Source organism: Meleagris gallopavo, chromosome 16 (assembly GCF_000146605.3).
Source record: "Meleagris gallopavo isolate NT-WF06-2002-E0010 breed Aviagen turkey brand Nicholas breeding stock chromosome 16, Turkey_5.1, whole genome shotgun sequence".
NCBI classification, from domain to species: domain Eukaryota; kingdom Metazoa; phylum Chordata; class Aves; order Galliformes; family Phasianidae; genus Meleagris; species Meleagris gallopavo.
Window position 1 is genome coordinate 7,590,909 of NC_015026.2, and position 9,575 is coordinate 7,600,483.

Below are 9,575 nucleotides of genomic sequence, written 5' to 3' on the forward strand. Positions count from 1 at the left end.
TGATGGAGCTGTGGGTGTCCCTGCCCAGTGCAAGGAGGGGACCAGCCTTTAGAGGTCCCTTCCAACTCAAACCATTCTTTGATTCAGTGATTCTATGACTCTGTGTCCCAGCTGTGCACACCTACGGGCACTGGGCTCCGGGCACATCAATGGGCACCAGTTGGCCCCCACTAAGGACCCACTAAGGAGTGGGACACAAAGGAATGGCTCAAGCAGGCTAATCAATTGAAGTGCCAGCAAAAAACTGAGGCTCAGTATATCCTGTGCCTCCTCAGCACTGTTAATTGTCAGGGCTTTTTGTTTCCAGGCTTAAAAAGCTGTCATTTTAATACGCTATTCTCTCAGCATTTTTTTCCTCGCGCATTTGTCAATAATCCTCAAACAGCGGAAGCTTTGTTATCCCAACTAATTGGAGTCAAGTAGGGCTCCGTTAAAAGATTTTTCACAACTGAGTCCTGGGAAAAATGCAAAAGGATTTTAATTTTCAATAAAATATGCAGATAAGTAGAAATTAGCAGTGGGGAAGGGGTCTGGAGGCCACTTGAATAACGGCGCTGCTCAGACAGTCACAGCTCGAGGGATTAATGAGGATGTCAGTGGGCTGCTTGCATTGCTACGGGACTGGAGGGGGGTCAGCACTGGACCCTGCCGTGATGGCAGCATCCCCAGGCCTGCCCACCACCACCACAATCTGGGGGAAATGGATAACTCAGGGGCTGTTTATTTTTCAAGTGGTATTTTCACAGGGCCACCAATCTGGCAGGTTGCAGTGAGTGTGTCAAGGGCAGACATATTTCAGGTTGTGTTTCATCTTTTCCGTATATAAATAATGGAAGTGTGCAGCTCCCATTAAGCCATGCACAGGTACACAATTTGGCCCCACGCTTTCCTATTTCAGCAGTCACCACTTGGCCTTGCAAGCACACGTGTGGGCTGGGATGCACTTGGCAAAGCCAGGGGCTCCTGGAAGCATCCTGGGTGCCAAATGCTCATTTCTGCTGCTGCAACCTCCAGATAGAAAATGGGCAATTGGAAGCAGAGCAAACAATCCCTCTGGCTGCACCAGCCATGCTGCATGGCTGCATTTGCTCCAATAGCCTCTTGTGTTCCTGCTGCTGGCTGCACTGGGAGTTTGCAGCGGTGACCTGGAGTACAGCACTTCCCAGCTGAAGGGGCTGAGCAGAGCTGTGGGTTTGCTCTGGCTGTTTGTCCTTGCATTAGAGCCATGGAAATTCACACAAAGCTGGCCATGGAAGTGCTGTCCCTTACCCTAGCTGTCCCCTGCCCTTTCCCCAGCTGCACAGGAGCATGCTGCTCACCACCTCTGCTCCGTAAGCACAACACAGGAGCTCCCTCCTGCTTTTCCAGCAGCTCTTTCCAGCACTCCTTAGGACCATTGCTCTGCACAGGGCAGGAGGCAGCCCTCAGTTGGGCTCAGAAGGGTTCGCAGGGCAGGAAGGAGCCAATGGCCCCAAGGAGACGTGGGGAGCAGCCCCCCCCTGGAGCCAGCAGCGTGCGCGGGGGCTGATGGAGAGCCCGAGGGAAGCACAGCTGAGCCGTCACCTGTTGGAGCTCAGACGGCCACAGCTGCGCCCGCCGCTTTGAACACTCTGGATTAGGCAGACGAGTGCCTCGCACACACTTGTGCTCTGCATGCCAATGCCTTCCTCCTCCTCCTCCTCCACCTCCTCCTGCAGCCTCCCTCCTCCCAGCGCACTGCTGGAGCTGCATGCACGGCACAGGGTCTCAAGCTGACAGAGCAGTGGAGGCACCTGCAAGGAAGATAAGCTGACAAAACACTCAGTGCTCGAGGAGCTTCCTTTCTGCTTTTGACCCCGGCGTGAGCAAAATGCGGGGTCTCCAGGAGGTGCCTCAGCTCACCCGTATGGTTCATCGTCACCTGAGCTGCAAAGTGCTGCTCGGAGGTCAGGATGTGCCATCGGCCATTCCAAGAGGAGAGGGATCACTCTGGCTCTGGGTTGTCGGATTTTTGCCTTTTTAAAGCTTTCCTCCCTATGCCATACTTCCAAAATCTCCCCGTCTTGCTATCTGCTCCCTGTGCTCATGCGTTGGGTCTGTTTAAGAGCAGGGCTGTAACATTAATGAGATTTATGGCTGACTCTGGAGTGGAAGGGCAGAAAGCCGGGTGTTTTTTTCTTTTTCCTCAGGTGAAAGAAAACCTCGAATGTTAACTCACGAGACATTACAACGACTGCTCCTTCAATCCTTGATTTACGAGCTCAAATTTATGAGTTAAAAATTATTATTCCACTCGCATATATTTTTTCCCCTGGTCGTTTTAGTGCTTGTGAAAGGTGAGGGTTTTGAAAGCTCCTGGAAACAAAAGCCTTTAATATCTCCCTGAGCGAGGCTCTCCCAGGCCAGAAGAGATCTGCCAGCGGCTTTTCCTCGCCGCCGCAGATATTGCTCACTCCAGCCCTGGCTTATCCAAACAGAGAGGACTTTAGCAGGAGATAAGGAAGGGCTGATGAGCAGCATCTGTCCTTCGTGCCTCCGGGATCCTCCTCCGCATCCGGAGTCAGGCTGGAGACAGCAGCTGCCACAAGGATGCCCGCCACAGTTTTGTTTTGGGGCTTTTTTTTTTCCAGGCTCTTTAGCAGGGGATATACGGGAGCCCTGCTTCTGTTGCTTGCAGCAAATGGGTAAAATGGGGCATAGAACTGAGTTTTTAGTAAATAAGTTATGTATTTCCCAAATGCCGTGAGCATCACAATGCAGTGAGCTGTGCCTGCTTGCCCTCCTCCTCCAGGGCAGCTCCAGGTCTTCCTGATCCCACTGGAAAAATTTCTGCTCCAAAAAAGCAGTCAGGCACTGTCACTGCAACACCAGGATGTGGTGGGGTCACCATCCTCAGAGGGGTTCCAGAACCACAGGGATGTGGCACTCAGGGATGTGGTCGGTGAGCATGGTGGGATCTGAGAGGGCTTTTCCAACCTGAATGACTGTGATTCCGTGATGAAGGACCCACCCCATCCCCAAGCAATACCAGTAGCTCGGGCGGAAAGCTGGCAGCAGCCTTTAAAAGGTGACATCCATGAAATGCCAAAGAGCAAATATATTCTCTTTAAAGCATATGTCACTCAGTTTCTTAGAGAACCCAGGGATTAAAACCTTCAGAGAGCTCAGGAAACAGTGCCAGAGCCCCTGCTGCACTTCATCAGAGTACATTTTTGACACAGCTTTTCTCATTCAATAACAATTTAGTTGACCAAAAACTGAATCCAAAAGGACAAGCAACTCTGTGGCATTTTGTTGCATTTTCAGCATTTTTTCAGGTCTGTTTGCCGTCTGCTGTCTTAGCAATGGGAAGGTGGTGGTGGTGGTGGTTTGCTGGAGGGAAAGTGGAGGCTCCAAAAAGAAGCTGGGAGTGATGGGGTGCATCCCAGCCATGGTGGCTGCTGTCCCCATCTCACCATCCTGCAGAAGACGCTTCTAGATTTACTGGTCAGGAAAACAAAATGTTGGGGTTTGGGCTGCTGGAATGCCAAAGCAGAAAGGCCGTGTTTGAGCCGCCACTGAAGAGTTTGAAAGAGGAATATTTGGGAGTGGAATATTTGAGCTTTGCATGGACAGAGTCTGCAGGCAACTCTTTATGTGCGTCCTTATGGGGCCAGTCTGCCCTGGGGTGCATTTTTGTCCCATTCTCTGCCCGTGGATAGACCAGGTGTCTCACTTATTGCATCCTTTGGGGGCACAAGGAGTTTGAGGCAGAACAAGTGCTGCTGGGTGTCCAGCTTCACGCATCCCTATCTGTGCCTGTCTCCTCCTGTCCTCCCACAGAGCACGCTGAGGGATCCCTGGGATCCAGCACAGCCCTTGCATTCTCTATCCACACACCACAAGGACCTCTCCTGGTGATTCCTGGTGCTGGATGAGCTGAGGCTCAGGGCCAGGTGATGTGAAGCTGTGAGCGATGCTGCTGAGGTCAGGTGTGGGCAGGAGGGCTCCAGACCGGCTGTGCAATCAGGTCTGAGCCGGGCCCAACACGTGCATCATCCACAGGAGCAGGCAGCCAGCGTTCCCACCGCGCGTGTCACGGTTCCCAGGATAACCAAGGCATCCATAAAAACAAAACACAGAAACCCTCGGTCTCTCCGGAGACAAGTCACAAACAGAGAGCCAGGCCAAGCCCATTGATGGAGCTGCACACAGTGAATCACCCACCCAGCTGCAGCCGAAACAATTTGGGTCAAATATGCACTCTGGCGGAACTCCACTGCCTTATCTCGTGCTTTGCTTGCTGCACCTCAGCTCAAGGTTTGCTTTCCAGTGCTTTCAGCTGGCTGCAGAGTGCTTGGTGCTGAGGGTGGGCACTGCTTGCCCTGTTACCTGCTTGGATGCTTTTATTCCTGTTAGTGCCGATGACATTTTCCTTCCTGGTCGACGTTCCCTGCAGCTGAGCACAGAGGATGGAGACATTCACGAAGAGCTGCACTGAACTCTGCCTTTTCCCAGGGGCACTGAAGAGCACTCAGACCCCCAGCAGCTGTGGGGGAGGACTGGGACCTTCCAAGTGCCCACCTCCATGCAGAGCTGAAGCGAGCTCCGAGCACAGCTCCTGCTCCATGAGTGTGGGCCCAGGGGACCTTCCTCCAAGATTACATCAGTAGCATGAGGATGCTGAGTGTACTGTCTGGGAATCTAGAAGATGAGGGCTGTTTTGTTGTGTTTTTTTTTTAATTTTTTTTTTTATTATTTGAGATTATGTATATGATAAAATATGCTCTTCTGACTCCCTCTTTTGGGCCGCTTGCAGAAGGGATGTGCTGCAATAGGAACGTTGCGTGGTTCACCCATACCTGGGACAGTTTTGTTTGGTGGGACAGGAGCAGGGCTGGGCTTGAGGCTTCTGCCCAGTTTGATCCCAGTTGTACAAATGGAAACCACAGGGAGGGACGTGCACAGTGCTGCCCTCTCTGCTGACAGGGTAACGGCAGGAGCTGGGCTGCAGTGGGATGCTGTGTATGTGGGTACTACTGTGAGGATGCTGTAAGCAGCAAAAAGCTCAGCGTGGCTTTATTTGTGCTGTGCAGATCTCCGTGTAGCTGTTTATGGAGGTTGGGCAGCAAAGGCTGCCCAGAGGCTGTGGGTGCCCCATCCCTAGAAGTGCCTGAGGCCTTGGATAGGTCCTGGGCAGCCTGAGCTGGGGGAGGGGGGGAAGGCAGGGAGCAGCCAGCCCATGAGTGGTGCTGGGAGATCCCTTCCAACCCAACCATTATGTGACTGTATGAAAGATTTCAGTAGATATGGGATGTAGCTTTGTACGACAAGACAATGTGGTGTTTCCAGTTTCTTAGCATGGGATTTTACCCCATGAGAAACAATGAGGTGGGAGAAGGCTGGATATTAGGATAAGCTGCTTCTCCCAGAGAGAGGTCAGGCATTAGCACTGCTGCCCAGGGAGTTGGGGGAGGGGGGTTACTGTCCCTGTGTATGGGGACTATTGAATCACAGCATGAACCACTGATTGAGCACCTGGGGAAAGGACCTGGTCAACCCTGGGAGCACAGGTGAAGGCAATTCAACTGTGTGACTAGAGGGGTGGAATCTGGCTGCACCTCTCTTAGACCCCATTTAAGGGCTGACTGCCACCGGGGAGGGGTCTTTTTCTGGAGATCCCTTCCTGGTGGAGCTTTCCCCTGCAAACCTTGAATCTTCTGATACGAGTAAGTAATCTTTAATCTTCTTCCCTTCCTTTATAAGACTTCTGTGTTGTGCTGATCCTTCTATTGTTACACCTCTGGTAAAACCTTTTCATGTTGACCTGCCCAATTGCTACACTCTGGAAGTGTTGAAGTGGAGGTGTGGCACTGAGGGGCATGGTCAGTAGGCATGGTGGGATGGCTTGGGGATGGACTGGTGATCTGAGAGTGCTTTTCCAACCAGAGTGGTTCTACGACTCTCATGATTCCATGCAGGAGCAGAGCAGTGCAGTTGGAGCTGCCTGAGGCGTAGAGACGTGCAGGTCTTGGTGCAGCACAGAGTGAATGCAGAGAGATGAGGGCACCCTGAAGGCTTTCCCTGTGGGGCTGGAAAAAAGTGCTGAAGGGAGGAGAGGCAGAGAGGATTCAGATCCTTGATTTGAGTCCTGCCCTGGGCAGCTGGGGATTAGCTGTAGGGGTCTGCAGAAGGGGCAGAGCACAGGGCTGCCTTCGCTCAGACGCATGGAGCATAGTTGAGCACAGGCCAGGCACTGGTGTGGGCTGCACAGCCCAGATCCCTCCTGCTATGAGCAGCAACACTCCAGCTGGCAACACCTCCACAAAGGCTCAAAGTGTGTCCAGCTTGGGACTGGGGTGAGCTCTGGTCCCAGAACGGGACAAGAGAAGGACAGCAGGTGGCCAGATGGGACCTGTGTTGGTTCTGGTGTCGGCACAGTGCCACGAGCCCCAACCCTCCCGAGTGGAGGAGTGCAGGTCAGGACACATCCCTGTGCCCATTGGGTGGGCAGCAATGCTCAGTGCCTGGCCCGTGGGGTGCTGGGCAGCAAAACATCCCTACAAACCCTCAGATTTGTTCTCTTTCAACATTTCAGCAAGATACTGATATTTTAGCAGGGGGGAAACAGAAGAAAGTTGTCTGTGGGGATGTTTGTAGATTGGTCCCCAAGTACAGAGCAGGTGGGAATAGCTCCAAATATGTGGCTTGAACCCAAAGAAGCTAAAATAAGTAAACACACAGAAAAGTGAAAAGAAAGGAAAGCACTTGGCTGTGTTCTTCATGGTTCCTTCCCCCTCCTTTCTGATCATCTCTGTCTCGTCCCCAGTGGTAGAGGCGATAAGTGAGGATTTCACCCATCCTTTCAAAGTAGTGCAGAGGAAGAAAGCAGCCTTTGTGGAGGGGGTTCTGAAGTTCTCTGTTCTGGGAAGGTTGGAAGTAGTACAAAAACATCCTTTCTCGTAATATTGTGTCGCTTCCAGCTCTAAGCTCCGCCGTGACCCAGATGTTTAGATGCTGATGCCGAAAAGGAAAATAAGAGCCACGGAGAGAAAGCCAAGGGAGTGGGATGTGGTGCAAAATGTGCATCCAGAAACCTGCTCAGAGCTGGGTCTGCTGCCTGGCTTTTGCAGTCAGGGAAAGGAGTCAGTGGGGAAAACCGAGACACTGTGACTTAATCTTAACTCAATGGGCACTGCGAGGACTGCTGGTCCAACTGCACATCCCCTTCCATACAAGTGCACAGTGTTGCTGCAAGACTGCATATTCAGCCTTGAATGTATTTGGCATTTGTTACCATTGAGATATTTTTCTGCCAGTTCTCCTTTTATCACCTCTCTGTTACTGAGTACTGCTTTCTTGACCTTGCCGCAATTATCAGTGCGTGTTCATCATTTTGCTTTTACAGCTATCTTTATTCAAAGGGAGGGAGCTCCTTGAGTGGATGTGGGGGATAACTGATCCTGCATAACTGATTAGATATGGAAAGCTGAGTGTGAAACTTTTCTTCGTTGTCTATATCTTCACTGTCCATATTCTATGATCTGATTTTTGAGTGGTCCTGTGTGGGGCCAGGAGTTGGACTCAGTGACCCTTATGGGTCCATCCCAACTCGGGATGCTCTATGATTTTGTGATTCTCTCTCATTATCTCATCTCAGCAAGAACTTCCCCACTTGTCCACTCTCTTTGTTCTGCTCCAGCCCAGGCTGCTGTTCTTACTGCTGGGGCTGCACAGGGATGGAGTGACCCAGGACGTGAGGGTGACCTGTTATCTTCAGAGATATGCCCTGTTTCATGCAGCCCTTTTGCACCTCCTAAGCTTGCATGGATGCCCAGTGCAGATCTCCTTCTGTCCCACTGTCCCCATGTACCCTCCAACCTCCACAAACACCTCACTCCTCACTCCCCTTTCCCCAGTTGTGCTTAATTCAATTTGCATCTCCCTAACCAGCTTCCCATAGTTTGACCATTAACAAATGGACTTGGCCAGAGGCCTCGGGGACCATTTGCATGATAAACCTTCTGCATCAGCATGAATGCCAGCCCCAGGCACCGGCAAACCCAGGGCTGTGCCAGCATCCCTCGCCCAGCACACTGCAAGGAGCCAAATCTGCACTGCACTGCTGCCAGCTCACAGAGAAAGGGGTGAAGGAGCTGCACACAAAGAGCAGTCTATAGCCTGGCTGGGCACCTGACACTGGGAGGAGGGAGGGCTGAGACGTGCTTAGCCCTGATAATCCCCAGTTTGAGTTTAATATATATATTATTTTTTTAATCAAAAGCACAGCAACAGCTGGTGCAGAGGCTTTCCAGGAGATGAACTCATGAACAACTGTTCAAAATAACTTTATTCGTACTGCTATTAGATCAGTCCACTGGAGAGCAACCAATTATTTTTGATTACTCGAAGCAGATAAGGCAGCGCTGAGAACCACGGCTGCAGGGCACGGCACCCAGCACCTGTGTGAGCCCTCAGCATCCACGTGAGCCCCCAGCACTGTGGGTCTGAGCGTTTTGCAGGGGGCTTTGCAGACATGAACGGTGCAGGCACAGAGGATGCAGCAGGCACACACGTACCACAGGCAAGCTGGTGCGGTTTGCAGGCAGGTGTGTGCTCTTCCTGCTTAAAAACCAATTAGCAGGCTCTTTAGCCTGCCTGTGGCTAGGCTGCCTGTCTTGCTTGCAAGCCCTCAGAATGGAGGCAGCACTAGGAAGTGGGGGGGGTTGAGCAGGGCAGGTCCTGACAGCTGGCACAAGCCATGCCAGGTCCTGTTGGTGCAGCAGTGCTGGCAGCAGTCAGCGCGGGCAAGGAACTGAGAAGCTTCCAAATTATTTCTCATCATCTGTTTGCACAAAAATCCGTTTTCATGGTGGGTGAGGAATGGAGAAGGAGGCTGATGTTCCCTCACGCTGCTTCAAGGCAAAGCTGAGCTGTTGTGTGCTGAGCTGAGTCGCCGCATAGAAAGCTGGGCTGCTGGGGTGCAGGCTCCGTGCAAGCATCCCTCTGCCCCAAGCAGGGCTACACATTTCCATCCCTTCCCATACTGAACTGGGCCCCTCCATGAGGTCCCTGTATTGTCCATCACCGGGCATTGATGTGGGGTGGCATCACCCTGCTGTTGTTGCACAATGCATTTGACTTTTATTTGCAGTGCACACTTGCTTACCCTACTCTGGAATAAAGTGCATTTGATCAGCTGAGGCCAGTGCTGGAGATTTGTGCTTTCCAGCCTGACATCAAGCAAAAAAAAAAGTGCTCTCCCAAGGGGAGGAAAGGTGGAAGCTGAAACACTGCAAACGGGGCTGCAGGGAACAGCCTGCACTGGCCAGGAGACAGACAGCATGAGCTAATAGGTCTTTTCCATTTCTCGCTCCTGTGATTCAAGAAGTCCTGTCACTGGGGATTGTTTAAAAATAGGTTGGATGAAACACATGGCGGTGGATGGACAGATCAGCCATGCCTTGGCTGGGGGACAGCTTGCTCTAACGGGACTTTTCCATCGTGCTGTCCCAGGACAAGAAAAGAAGTAGGAAATTGATAAACACAATAGTAATTCCATCCAGTGTTTGCTTTAGTCAGGTTATTGTAATCCTGACATCATGTCTTGAAAAGAA